This window comes from Drosophila virilis, chromosome 4 (assembly GCF_030788295.1).
Source record: "Drosophila virilis strain 15010-1051.87 chromosome 4, Dvir_AGI_RSII-ME, whole genome shotgun sequence".
Lineage (NCBI taxonomy): Eukaryota > Metazoa > Arthropoda > Insecta > Diptera > Drosophilidae > Drosophila > Drosophila virilis.
Window position 1 is genome coordinate 18186497 of NC_091546.1, and position 15547 is coordinate 18202043.

General features: G+C 37.9%; 1 protein-coding gene and 1 long non-coding RNA gene across 2 annotated transcripts in view; one reads left to right on the plus strand and one right to left on the minus strand.

Annotated features, from left to right (window-relative positions):
• Nucleotides 1–15547, plus strand: part of Phlpp (PH domain leucine-rich repeat protein phosphatase) — a 45086-nt gene that overhangs the window by 24677 nt on the left and 4862 nt on the right. The window contains exon 7 of the transcript XR_011416560.1: nt 10072–10154. The gene's annotated coding sequence lies outside the window, so the exon portion shown is untranslated. The remainder of the gene's footprint in view (nt 1–10071; nt 10155–15547) is intronic.
• On the minus strand, nt 6408–7420 carry LOC116651486 (uncharacterized). Its single transcript, XR_004304488.2, has 2 exons — nt 7052–7420; nt 6408–6993 (listed from the first exon to the last, which is right to left on the minus strand). It is a non-coding gene; the product is annotated as an uncharacterized lncRNA (long non-coding RNA).

A 15547-nucleotide genomic window follows, 5' to 3' on the forward strand; every position in this document is an offset into this window, starting at 1 on the left:
GTGAGATAGATAAAAAGATAATTGATCTTAAATTACCGTGTGTGGCTAATGCAAGGATTGTACAAGACAGCTATAACCACTTTCTTGGTGTAGCTCAACCATCATATAGTACAACAGCTTGGAAAACAAAATCCACGTAGAAAATTCTAACTATGTAGTTCCATAAATAAAATTCCATCAGTTGGTACAATCAGCTAAGTAAAGGGTAATATGCAATCCTTAGATAGAATTGCGAACTAGTTCATTGAAATGAAAATAAGCAAAGAACATAGCCATATATTAGCATTTCCTTCAATAGATAGATAGGTTAATAAACTATAGCTGTCTTAAAGCTTTCGTTCCCAGGATCAAATTTCTAAACCAATTAAAAATCTTCGAAAGATATAAGAGCTTAAAAATTATTATTATTATCATCTTTTATATAAATATATATATTATGTTGTATTATAATATATTTTTAATTTTGCCAAGAATCGGCCAGCAATTTGGCCTATAACAAGACACGCTTATTTAAATTGTCAATGTTTAATTGTTATTATTATTATATAGTTTATTGTTATCTTAACTTGTATTCCACATTTGGCTAGAATATGTAGCTCCAAAGAATAGCTTCATTAAGAAGTGAACAATCGAATAGTTGCTAGCGTTTTGATTCGTGAGACTTTTGTCTTGAAAGAACTTTAAGTTCCGGCTAATCATAAATCGAACAATACGCTTAATAGAGCTAACCAGTTCCATTCAGTGCAATCTATGAACTAGTTCACACCAATACAACGCCCACAATGGAGGCGAAGACAGCAGCGTCGCACACTTCCCTTTTGGCCTTTTGCCGTCCTTTCCATCGTCTTTTGCCTTTGGCATTGCCATTTCCTACTGCAGCAGTAAAAATGACTGCACACAGCTGTGCTTCATGGCTCTGCGACGCTACGGCAGTAAGATTTTATTAGCGGTGGTATTAGCAGCGACAGCGACAGCGACGGGGACGGGGATGTGCACGGGGACACCCTCCAACTCTGCCCCCACCTGGGGCCACAGTGGTTGACGTTGCATATTAATGCAGGCATAAAAATATTTACAACTTTTTTATGCAGCTGAATTTTTGGCAAATTTAATATAATTTCTGGTCGTTTAATGAGACCATTGAAAAATGTTTTTCTCGAGCGCCGACTCATCAGAAATGCTGAAGAGCTGTGGCTGGGTGAGCGAAGGGGGGGGGGGGGGGGGGTTGAGCAACAACAAGTGTTGCGGCTATTATAGCCTTAAGGCCTGGCCCGGGCAGTAAAAATTGGCCGAACAAACATTATGCAAAGTACGAGAAATGGCCATAAAAACGCAAAGCAGCTAAAAGAAACGCACTTTTCGACCACTGTGCTGGGCTGTTCTTTTTTTTTTGGTTTTTTGCTTTTTGCATAGGTTGAGCTGAGAATTCGTTGGCTTGAGTTTTTGTCTTTCCACTAATCCGAAGCTGGCGAGCTCGCAAATTCCAATGCCTGGTTTCTGTCATGTGCAAAAGCTGGTGGGCGTTTGAGGGGGGGGCGTGCCATAAGCGAAAGGATTATACAAATAAAAATAAAGGCCAGCCGAGAGGTGTTATAAATTTGGGACAGCAGGTGAAAACAATTTGGTCTATAAACTTTTCGCTTAGCAGCAAACCAAGCGAGGGGGGGCTGGGATCCACGACCCACAAGCCGCAGCCTGGGCCTGGGTCTGACTTCTGTTTTTGGCCCATGCGGTTTGACACAAAACAGAGTCCGAACGTTGAACGCAGCAGGAGAAGGACCAAAAAGGACAATGCTGAAGACAAGTGTCGTTTTTTTTTGCCTTCATATTTATGCTATCACAAACATATTTTTGTCATCATTCGGAAAATGAAAAAATACTGAAAGAAATATATTTTCGACATTTTTTGTCATTCATTTCAAAAAAAGCCAACATCAATATTAAAGTACAGAAAAATGATCACAATTTAAGACTAAATTCAGAATGGTTGATCTGAGAAAATAATCATACTTTAAAGTTCTTTCCGGTTTCGCCCATTTCATAACAAACAAATCGTTACAGGGCTATAACTTCTGACATTTTGGCAAGCAGGTGCTGGAGAGTGAGTTCAGATATATTTTATATATACATATATTTTATCTGGCTGCATATCGTACTTAACTCTATAGAATATATATATATATATCGTAATGCATTTATTGGACTGATCTATGGGCAATGGCAACTAAATAAAAAGATGAAAAAAGAATAATGGAACAGGAAATAAGTGAAAGAAAGTGCCACAATGACAGCCATTTCTCATGTTAGACGTGCTTTTTATGTGCACGGAAATTAAAGTAATAATTTTTTATAGCGCGAACAAACAAAGGCATTATATTTTACAACGTGGCCAAAAGAAAGAGAAAGAGAGAGAGAGAGAGGGACAGAGAGAGGGAGCTGCAAGACCCAAAGAACGCAAACTAAAAAGCCGAAGCAAACCGCAAAATGCACTGAAGGACAATTGAGTGCAGAAATGTATATAGATGGGGCGCTTGAGAAACTTCAAGCGGATACATCGTCCAAACAACTCAGCAAACCGAGGCAAGCCCCAACAAACTAACCCCCAGACTACCCCAGAGAACTACCCCGAGCCCGTCCCAACAAACTCAGCGAAGCGGCCAGCGGTCGCCACGGCATCGGATCTCGGCAAGAACAAAGGCTTTGGCAGCTGCGACAATGACAACAGCGAAATAAAAACATATAAAAACCCGTAGAAAATTGCATTAAAATCTATGGAGTGTGCATAGAGAGCGCCGTTAGTGACCCCTCCTCCCACCCACACACACACACACACATAAACACACACAAACCTCCGCCCAGTACTCGTAATGCTCAAGCCTGAATTGAAGACTGAGATGGAGACGGCGTCGCAGACCCATTATGAACTGCACGCGGGAGCACGGAGGGGGCGTAGAAATGCACTGGCTAGCAGTTCCATCCGCTAACCACCCACTCTGCCTCCCTTTTCCCGCACTCTCAGTCTCTCCCACGATTTCGGTTTTCGGAACTACGAAACGGCGCAATCGTGAAAAATTAAAGGAAAAAGGATATGACGCCACATTGCAACATGAACGCAAAATTGCGATTTTATTATATTTTAACAATGCACTTCGTTACGTGATTCCCACTAGAAATTGTCCTCAACATGCCTCTGCTTCAGCTGCTCCTGCTTCTCCTCCTACTCCTGTTCCTGTGGCTGTCTGGGGACACTCGAACGAATGCTTCTCTAGTGCCTAGCACCAATGTTGACTATGCATGCGATCTCCTGCCGGTCTCCTGCCAGTTACATAAGTTAAAATTTCACTCACAGTCTCATATTTTATTTGTTCGAATGTCGTAAATTCATTTTATTTCTCGCATGCGCTGAGCATATTTATTAGAGAACGCATTGTTTGTTCCACAAAAAAAAAAAAAATGTTGTCACAATTTGTTTATCAAACGATGTCCTATTTGAGCACAAGTGAATTCCATTTGGCAAATCCATCTCCTCGCATTATGTCGACACATGCAACTTGATTGCAGCAGGCCTAAAAAATCAATATCAAGTTGGGTTTTGTTTTGCGTTTGCTCATCAAGTATTTGTACAGGAAAAGCTTATGTAATACAAGGTTTTGATATTTATATTATATCATATTTTAATCTGTATTCATAAAACTTCCGGTTCTGACTATCTAATTGGCAATTGCTCACAAGTTTATGCTGGGCTTGGTGAATTCCACTCGCAGGCGTGGAAAAAAACGCGGAAAACATTTGTATGCAAATTTCTCCTTACGTAACGCCTAAGCATTAAACTCGTTTTTTAACTCCCTTCAAAAGGGAACTCAGAAATTTCTTGTGCGATTCATAATGAATTAATAATTAAGTTAAGTTAAATACATTAGTTTATGTTTAATTGGGTTTGTATACAAGTCGGCTAAATGATTTATTCCTTGCAAATATTAATTTCTTCAAAACAATTTCGCTTGACATTAAAACTGATTAATTGACAAATTGAGCCAAACATGCGAGGCATAAATCAAACTGAAAACGAGACTTGACATTGCAGCAAAAATCAACTTGTAATCATATAAATTTTCTTGTTGCTGTTGCTGTTGTTGTTGTTGTTGTTGTTGGTGCAAATTGTTTACAATATTTATGAAACAATTAATTGCTTACAAATGCTTTAAAATGATTGCCAGCTGTCGGCCAGCCTTTCACTTTAAATGCCAAACAATGTTGGCCATAAATAATGGCCAGCAGACATACATATACATAGATGCACATACGTGCTTCACTTATTATATATCCTTATTGCTTGCTTTTCATTTGTTCTTTTCCAAAAATATTATTTACACTTTATGACTTCTTTATTTAACACTAATTGCTGCCTTTCAAACACACACACGCACACACAGCAGAGGTAACCGAACTCCCAAGCTTCACTCCAACTCAAAGTCCTAAAGACGCTTTCAATATATTTTATATTTAAAAGGCGGGCAACAAAAGCCGAGCGCAAAGAAAATTTAACAAGATGATATATTGACAGAGATTGTTAAGTTTCTAATGCTCTTGTAAGGGCTTCAAATATTTCCATATGGAAAACAAGGCACAATCTAGGATTTAATGAGTGTGCACTCATAGCATATGTGCATGCATTTAATTGGAGGCGTCTGCTCTTTTGAAAAAGCTTCAAATTTAAACAAAAATATTTAATTACAAAGTAATATTTTCTTTAAAGTTCTTTATTGTATATACTTTTTAATTAATTTATTTTATTTAAAAACTTAATATTTTTTATATATATTTTCTTAAGCCAACGGATTAGGTTGGGCTGTTCTTTGCAAATATAAATTGAAGTAAGCTTGAAGGGTAGAACATGTCAGTTTGCGTTGTGGAATGATGCATTTTGTTATTTGGACAGTAATAGATCTGACCAAGGCAGCACCTTCCAATTTTGGTGCAGACTTTTACTATGCTCAGAAATTTCGCTTAGAGCTATAAAAAAAAGATATGTATATATATATGTATATAAACAAACAAACACGCAGATAATGTAGCCAAAGTTTTCTTGCCTTCTTGGGTTTGTTTTAGTGCCTTGCCTTAGCATATGCTTCTTTATGGTTTCTCTCGCTGGTTGTGTGTGTGTAAAGTTTATTTTTCTTACTTATTATTATTATTATTATTTTGACGCTGCTCTTGTTGTTTTTCTTTCGTGTATGTGTGTGTGTGTGTGTATATTGTTGTAATTAATTTCGTGCTTCGCAACATCTGCAGCTGGATTTTTACTGCAGCTTCCGCCAAATTACGCATACGCCCCGTGTAACGTGCAACTGGCAGACTTGGCTAAACTTGATGAGTTGGCTTCCTTATGTTTGTTTTGCTTGTTTTATTTAATTCTATTTTATTTTGTTTTGTTTGGCTTTTTATTTTTGGTGCACAGCTCGCTTTAAGTTCTTTGCCAATTTGTCTAACTGAATTTAATGCGTAAGGCAAACATTTGCCAGCTAGGCAGACAGACAGACAGATAGGCAGACAGGCAGGCAGGCAGGCGCATAGGCATATAGACAGCCAGAGTCACACAATTGACACAACAAATTCTTGGCAATTTCGTAGGCAAAATGTGGCCCAGCTAAGCACATACGCTGCACCACACGGCGTATGTGCAATGTACCGTAACCGGAAGAGCAACACAGCAAACACAACAACAACAATATGAAGAAAAAAATAAAACAACACTGAGTACAAGCACACGGTTGTTGCTTGGGATACACATGAGCTGTTCTTGGTAGTCTGTGGTATAAGGCATTAAGTCCATACACTGCACTTAGGTATGTCATTTGAATATGCTGAACTAGTTGAAGGCAACTCAAAAGTACGCATAATAAACTAATTATGAGAGTTTGATTAAATTCACACATAAAGGTGAAAATTGGCTGGAATTTTGTTTTAGTTATTAGCTTTGTTTTGTAACCTATTGTTTTCAAATTAGTTCTGAAAGATCTGTCAGACAATACTCGAATCGAAACGGCTTCTACAGTTTTGAGTCAAAATGTCTTTCCACATACTCACACAATCTGTGCCTAGGAGTGAAAAATTGGTGGAAACACAAGTGGCTTCATACAACACTATTTCACCAAAATTTAATATTTCTAGGTGAAAATTAAAATGAATGTTATAAACTTTTTTGAAATGTATATTTAAATATGCGATTAAGTGCAACATTAAAATCACCTCAAGGGGTGAAAAATGTTTGGAAAATTAGTCTTAGTCTTGATTTAACCGAGAAAGGTGAAAATAGGTGTGAAACTATGCGATCTGGCACTTTTTCTTGAAGCATCACATTGAAATCACCTTTAAGAGTAAAGTATGTGGAAAATTCAAAGATGAAATTGTGTAAGAGCCGTTTGTCTAATATGTTCTCAGAGGCTTCATTTGTAAGTTTTATTGATATATTTTTCGAGCTTACGAGAGAACGTAGTGTGTAGGGGATTTGATAGTCGTCTGTTTTATATTCTGTGGATCGCTCCAGTTGCATTTGCCTAACCCACCGCAATGCCGCGTTGCAAAGTAAACAACTGGTAGACCCACAGGATTTGCCGCCGGCTGCATACGAGACATTTGAAGGCTCCTTCGTCTGCGCCTGATTCCCACTTGGTGCGCAAATGTTTCCATTTTCCTTTTTTTTAGGTTTCACGTTTTTTTTTTGCACTTTAGGGTTTTTGGGCTGGCATAATCTGACGCCTGTCTGGCGATCAAACACTCAAAAATCACGCGGGCCGCAACAACAATTGCTGCGTGGAGCTTGGCACGGGGGCATACGAGTGCAGGCTTCGACTAATCCTGCAGTCAGAGAGAGTTGCCGCAGATTTCACACTTCAATTTCCGTGCGGCTGCAAGGTAAGAAATTGTTGTGCTGCCAACTCAAGCTGTTTGCTGTTGCAACAGCAGCAGCAGCAGCAGCGGCAGTGGCAGCTGCTGCAATTGTAGCTGTGTCGTGTTGCATGTCGTTTTCCATTTCGATTGTGTCACTTACATGTTGCACACTCAACAAACCCAAATGCCAAACTAGAATGCGGCAAAGACGGCCAATGATTGGGAAGCGCCCAGGCAATTGCACATTGGGCACGTATGCAAACAGTTGAAGCTAGCAAAAGATGGTTGCGGGCGAGGGTGCGGCTCGGAAGGGACTGCTGTGGCTCGTTGTGCGTTTTGGTTAGACAAACTTTCAGGCTGCAATTTTGTCAGCCAGGCGGCATAAACAAAAAGAAAAAAAAAAAGAAAGAAACGAGGAAAAATCAGGAAAAAAAAATTGAAAATGACAAATTCATTCGTTCGTTTCTCGTTTCTGGTTTCTGGTTCGAATTTTCGGTTTTTTGTTCACCTACCGAACAATTTCCGTTGCATTTTGTGTGCCAAAAATTGTATTGCAATGCCTAAATACAAAGTAAGCAGCAAACGGAATGGCTCGAAGGCCAGGAAACAAACGTCTAAAGCTCTGCAGATTGAGCTTCCATTGTTGTAGTTGCAGTTGTTGTTGCTGTTGACTTGCCCCGAAGGTGGCTGCTACATTCAACAACATTTTCCAAATAATTCTGCACAGGAAGTGAGTCTAGTAACTAGAAACGACAATAAGTTTCATGGACGGTCTGAGCTGAATATATGCATAGCCTTTGATTTGACATTTTGGAAGTGTTAACCATTTACGTTTGGTAGGCTTTACGTTTTCATTTGAATAGCCATTTAGATTAGTTCTCTGCCCCAAAGTTTGTGCTAGTTTGTTTTCCTTAACCTTTGGCCTTTTTCAATGCTGAAACTTTATTTACCTATTTTGTCATATCATAATTTTGTTGTCCTTACACATTTTTTTTTAATATTCTTACTTGTGTTCTTACAATCCCACCTTTTTCTTGTACACGTTTTTACAATTTTTATTTCATAGTAAAAGTAATCGAAATCAAGTGTGAGATCTTGCTAATATTTATTTAATATTCGAAAAGTCCATTAATTCTCAATTAACTAATCTATATTTGAAGATCCTGCCTGTTCAATGTCTATTAATTCCAAGTTAACTAATCTTCTTTCGAAGAACCTTCTTAAATATGTATTCTAACTCTGTTAATTTCTGATTTACTTGTCTACCCTAGTAAAGTCTCCATCTCCCGTATAGATAAATCAAATGGGTTTTTACTGGAAACTTTCTATTCCTGTTCATTATAGCCTGAACCCATTAAAAATGGCTAATAAATGAAAATAAAGTTTTTGTACAAGTGTACGTTACAGGCAGAAGGAAGAATCTCCGCACGTATAAAGTATATATTCTTGATCATTCATTTTAAGGGTCGAAATTTTGAAAGTAGCTTCTGCTAGTACAAATTTGTTTTCCATAATCGATAACTTAAATCGACATCGAATTGCTGATTTGTTTAAAATGTTTAAAATGCTTAAAATGCATTTGGTGTTGGTGTTGGGTCTTACTTGTTTTAGATATAACTAGATAATACCTATTGTCTTAAGACACAGAGAACATAACTAAAATGAGCAAATAAAACCTTACTAAAGTTTCCATAATCTGAAATCCGCAATCCCAATTTTTTTTCTATATATATCCCCCATTAGATCCCATAAGAGTTTATGTCCTTTTGTCCTTGTCTTAGTCTTTCTTTAATGGATTTGTGCATTTTTTATCAACTGCAACTTTCATACTTCAAAACGTCTTTTAATTTATTTATTAAAGTCCTTTTTACTACGTCATCAAGCTTTTCACGGTCAATTTTCTCAAATTAATTTTTTTTTTTTTACTCCTTTGTTTCGATTTTTTGCATCTTTTCCTTTCATTCATTTATTTTCCTTTCAATACTTTTTCACATGCACTTCAATTTTAAAACTCTATAAAATTTATAATCCTGCTAATAGAGCGTATGTGCCACGCCCGCTCTTCTCATGCTGGGCGTTATGAACGAGCATTTAAGCACACTGGACACAGAGAGAGCTGTGGGCGGGGTGGCTGGCGAAGGGAGCGGGGAGAGCGCTTGAAAGGACCAAAAGCGGAACGCGCTGTAAAATATCACACGCTGAAAACGTTTCGCGCCGCATTTGTGTGGCATTTAATTAAATTCATTTTTTTAAGATATTTTATTCCTTTTGTTTTCTTTTTTTTTTGCCATGACGTCACATAAAATATGCGCAGAGTAGAGAAGCTCGGTCCGAGGACCACAAGAAATGAATGGAAACGAGAATGTAAGAGCCAACAGGCGACTGTGCAAAAAGGTGTTAATGGTGACTATGAAATTCCATTTGCATTTTCGCACACACCTCGGCCAGAAAAAATTATAAAATTAAAATAAGCATGTGACAAGCCGAAAAGCGCACAAAAAAAAAGGAATGTCAAATTTTTAATGTAATTTTTTGTTGCTGCCACTGGGCTTGTTGTGTCTCGCTAAGTAATGGTAATTAGGCGTGGAAAAATCCATTAGCTGCGTGTACCTGGCATACCTGCTGCGCCGGCTGCACCTGGTGCAGTCGGCCCCGGAGCAACAGACGGCTGCAATTAGCCTGCCCAAAGCTGGGCGATTATGCAAAGCCTTAGCTACATTTCCATATGCATAACAAATGCCATAACCTGTCAAATATAGATTGGGCCATGTCATATTTCTCTACTCTCATAACTTGGCTAAAAATAAGTTGAGTATTTACCCGTATTGGACATGTTCTTCAGATTGATTTTGCATCAGCGATTCATTTCATTTTGGAAATCAATTTTTTTTCCACTTACATATATCTCTATCTCAAAACAATTTGTTCTTAAAGTTAAACATATTTTAAAGTTACCAAATACAATTTTATATTCATTATTAATTTATTCATTATTCAGATTTTTATTTTATTTATTTATTTATTATATATTTTATTATTATATATATAATATAACATTTTTGTGACAATTTTGTACTGTGCAAAATGTAAAGAATACCCAAAACTATCGGCAATTAGTAACATTGAGACACTTATTTTATACACTTATTTAAATTTTTATATATTTTAATATTTTTGCAGGCATTGCTTTGATTGATTTTTGGCATATGGAGATATTTCGACAAGCCCTGAAATAATGTTCGGATCAATAATTATTGAAGCATGTGAGTACATTACGAGTACATTAAATTGGCTAGAGGGTATCCATTAGTCGACACACACTTATGGCCAGGCGCCCACTTCATAATACACACACGCACACACACACACACACGCACACACACACACACACACACACACTGACCGTTTTTATATACCATTTAAAGTCAAGAAGCAATGATTAACTCAGCTGGCTGCCATTTTTTAATCCAGCCGTGAAAATGCTTTACCATAATTGCATAACACTCGAACTGAAAATGTGCGGTTGACAGGCGACATGTCATTTCACCGCAGAGGGGATTTTTTTGTTGTTTGTTATTGTTGTTGTTTTTATTTGAATATTTCTTTTTGCATGGCGCCAACATAATTGTTTTAAATTAATTGCGAATTGTGTATGCAAAAAGCATAAAGTGCACTTCAAATATGTAAAGGAACAATGCGAAAAGCCTCTGCACAGCGGGTAATTTATTGACCGCAGCAACAACAGCAGATATACGTTTACTCACGTTTAACAACGGGCTTAACTCCAGCTACGACAGCAGCTCCAGCTCCAGCTGCAGCTTCAGCTAGCGAAAATCGCATAAATCAAATGAAATTAACTCAAAGCGCACAGCAAGCAAATAGAGTGTTCAATTTTTATAAACCACAAAGGCGAAACTTACAACAGAAACATACACTCACACACACACACACACACAACACCCAATCATACTTTATTTACTCTATAAAATTTAGAGCCTCGCTGTAGAGTGGCACATAAAGTTAGACATCGGCCCGGCGACAATTTCTTAAATGGTTCGAACAAATGAGAAAAGAATAGAGGCGAGAAAATATCACATACAGGCGTGCACAAGAACTAAAAGGTACAGCATATTCGAATGCGAAATACCCTACATAAAAGACTAAAAGTAGTCTAGATAAAGATTCAGCAAAACCGAATGCGAAATATCCTACATAAAGGATAAAATTAAGTCTAGGTAAAGGTTCTGCCTAAGCGAACTCGAAATACCCTACATACAAGTTTAAAAATATTCTCGATAAAGGTACATCATAAGTGAATGCGAAATACCCTACACATAACACTACAAATATTAAAATATAGATATTTTTGAAAAATAACGAATTATATCAAAAGGGATATCAATTTCTTCTATACTCCCATTTTCATCTTCTAATATATGTATGTCTTATTTAAAGCAATTAAGGTAAAAATGGAGTGCTTTAATAAGAAGTACAGGACGTATGCAATTTTTCAATATTTTTTTTTTTTAAACGTAAAAGTCTCCATCAGAACAATAAGTCATGTACATATATGCAGTTTTTCATTACAATTATGCAAGCTGTTTTCGAAGAACCTGAAGCTAAAAATTAATAGAGCATACATTTTCCACTTGAACTCCGGCCTAGCACAACACATCACATGTCTACCAAAATCAGTATTATTTTTTGTTCCCCAAGAAATTGCACGCTGGTAAAAAAAAGAGACGAAACGTTTTACGATTTGGCATGTGTGTGGCACGATTGTAAGGCGGGGGTGGCTGTATGAGGGGTGGGGAGGGGAGGGGAGGGCTGGGGTTGAGGTTGGGTTGCAGACCGCCAAGTTCAGCACTTTGGCGAGTCAAGTGCTTTTCATTTTCCGAGCACGTCGCCGCGTCATAAAACAAAAAACGCATGGAGCGCAACGGGGCGGGCACGTTTAGCATATATATTTTCACACTTGCAATCATACTTTAAGCAGATGAACACACACACTCACACACACATGCATATTTACACATAACACATTGACACTAGAGATGGCAAGGCAGAACAAGCGAACAATCGATTGTTCGCTCACATTTTTATTTGGTGGAAATTCGAACTATTTTCCAGCACTTTGCCACCTTAACTCACTGTTCCCTGCAAAGCTGCTTATAGTAGATTTTGCTAGATTCTCTGCGAGCATATTTTAACATATTCTTCTTATTGTATTCGTTTGTTTATTGGGGTAATTCGAATCTTTGGCGATATTTGCAGTGTGCACTATTTATGTTTCAATTAACAAATAATTAGTGTTGAAAAACACCAAAGTAGTATATTTTCCAGCACGATGCTTGCAAGTCTACAGCTACAACGGACTGTAGGGTTGAGTGTGGAGACTTATTTCAGTATAGATCGCATTAAAAAAAAAACAACTTTGTAGCTGCGAATATTCTATCTGTGTGTCATGTGCATCCGAGGCTCATCTCTAGCTGCTCCATGGGATAAGGCCGTGTTATCTTCATTTACACTCTCAAAGTCGGGGCCATAAAAGTGCGTCGAGATTGTCGCCAAAACTTTTGCTTTCTTAATTTTTTGTCTTCATGCACTGATAATAATTTCTAGAAACGTTTTGTACTTTGTAGCAGAGCCAGCCCCCAGCCTCCCAGCCCACAAGTACCCGACTCGTGACCCCAGCGAGAAATTGTATCTCTCTCTGTTTTTTTTTATGAGCCAGCGCACTTTATGTGAAATTCGTTTCAGTTGTCAACGAGAAGGTTTTAATTAAAAGCTCATAGGTCGACGCGCAACATAATTACCAAAAGTGACAAAATTTCATAAATAATTTATACAAATAAATTAATATTAATGTTGTCCTGTTGGCCTGGCATCTCCAGTTATTCAGCGAGCGCTCTGTTTTATGCTCATTATGGCTGACATTCTGAACCCGATTGACTTAGGTTAGCAGCTTTCCAGCTAAACTGACATTAAAAGGATTTTCGGCTGCGACGCGCCTCGCCTCGCCTCGCCACGCCTCCCCGTTATGTTTGACACTAATGATAGATATTGTTTTGAGTTTGAGAATTCTGTAAATCTGTACATTAAATATGCCCCAAATGCGAAAAATAGTTGAAAAGTTCAAAGAGCTCTCTCTAATGCTGATGAATGGCCGTCTCTGGAGTTTGATAAGCCACGACGAATGCTTAATGGAACTGAAAGCAGTTCGAACACCCAACACCCCCTCCCTCCCTCCCTCAGCCCATTCATGCAGCTGTCCCGCCCTCCTGTTGCGAAACTTTACACTGACGGGTTTCAGGGTAGCTTCGTGGTTTCAACTGTTTTGGTTACGTTGGCAACTTTGCATGCGGTTTTTCTTTGGTTTTTGGGAAGGTGGCCGAGGGAGAGGGAGCGGTGAGTACCCCCCAGACACCCTGTCGCCATGCCACAAATGAATTGCAGGCCAGTTGCAATTGCTGCACTTGATTTGCGGTGCGACTTGATGGTTAACAATTATCTGACAACAGTTTGTTCGACTCAACGTCACTTTCAACTTTTGGTAAGCTGTGGCTAACTGCCGGGTTGACACATTTTACCAAACCCAGTTAAGATTCAGCCAGAGATAACATTTGGATGCAGTTGGCAATGTGAAATTGGCTTGCTTTAACTAATATAGCTACTTATTCGATGGGCTTCGAGTTGTTAAATACTTTATTATTATTTTTAAATTTTGTAATTTTGTTGATGCATAGTTTTATGGATTTCAGTGCTGAACATTTGCGTATATTCGAATAGGACTCTCGATCTTCTTTGCCAATTTTAGACTGAAAAAATTAATTTAAATAATTTTTATAAATATTTCCCTACATACTTTTTAAAGCACAACTGAAAGAAGGTTCGGTTCATGATCCTAGTTTTGACATACGTAAATCCAGATACATATTTTTTAAATATTATATATATAATTATTCATTTACTTAATGATTTATACTATTTTGTGTCGTAGATATTTTTATAAAGAATTTACGGACTATGGTTAGATAAATCTTATGGCTGGGACTCGGGCTTAGTCTCCCTCCAAGCCGGGTTGCAGTCTTGGCCATAAATATCACGTAAAAACTTATATTTTAAACGAGCATCGGGTTCTGGGTTTCACATCAATCAACTTCTGTCACGCCTGCTGATTCATTTATCAATAAAACGTAATTGGAATTTTATTTTCATTTACTGCCCAGGCATCGTCTTCTTTTGTTGCTTTGGCTAATTAATGGCAGCGTCTAGCTGGAAAAAAATCTTACCGCTAAAAATTGATGGGGCGTGGCTCATTAACCTATTGCCCAGCGGGTCTCCAGGGTACATCATGGTTAATTGCGCTACCATTTTCCATTTTCGAAGCTGTCAATAGAAAATTTCCCTTTTTTATTTATGTTAATTTGATTTTATTTTTATTTTTTGCTCAGATTTTTAGAATAAAGTTGCGCTCAATTGCTTTTGTAATCAATCAAAGTCAAGGCGTGCAGTCAGACAATATGTGTATGTGTGTGCGTGTGTATGGGCAGGCAGGGGTGAGTGCGAGTGAGAGGAGGCGAGTTTCTTGCTGCCCACACTCTCATCTCCAGTTCCGTCAGCTCAAAAGAACCAGTTGGTTCGCACGGACAGAACGCGATGATTGTCATGTGAGCTGCGTGCTCCATTTTGGTGTTTTGTGGTGTTGACGTGACACTTGAGCGACACTTGACGCCCGATAATTGATATTGTAAGCGGAAAAGGGCTGCTAGCAAGCGGGGCACGTTTGCCAGTGGGTGGGGGTGTAGAAGGGGGCGGACGCAGTGTCTGACAAGATGCTCTTAATTATCGCTGACACATATCGCGGTTGCTTGCAAGCTGTGCGCAGTTGGCAGCGTATTCAATGAATCAATGTCATCAAAATTTACATATTTTAAAAAGAGTTCTCAAAAAAAAAGAAAAGAAACATCACAAGTTCAAATAATGCAAGAGCAGCAACATTTATGTCAAGAAGCTTACAATATTATTTTAGTCAAAGAAACGTTAAACGCTTATGTTGAGACATTTTTTATTTATTTATTTTTTTTTTTTTGGCATCTGTTGCAATGCTGTGAATTTTCTGTTTTTCTCACATTATAGCAAACCAATTTTTGGCTCTTAAAAGAAATCAAACCAATTTACAAATATGAATGTATTTCTTGAAAAATTTCATATTAAGCATGATCTAGAAATGGATCCAGCATAGTTCCATCTTTTCATTTTATATTATGCCATGTATGTATATTACGATATCTTCAAAATTTATGATTCATATTTTTTCACTTTACGAATCGTCATATGTTACAACGTTTATGCCCTGAAGTTTATGTTCTCCAGCATGGTTCCATCTCTTCACTTCAAATAATCTTCTTAAAGATACTCTGACGTAATCCTTGTTAATTGCTTGCGTTTTATTAGTTTCTTAATGCTGCTTGGCAGCTTTAAAACGCAACGATATTAGACACAATGGTAAACAGTCTTATAAATTGTTAGACACACACACACACACACACATCTGTTCACTTATATGCACACACACAAGTGCGTGTGTGCGTGTGGAGCCCGGTCATTTTATGCAGAGCTTCTAGAAGTACCTGCCTTTTGCTTTACTTTTAAT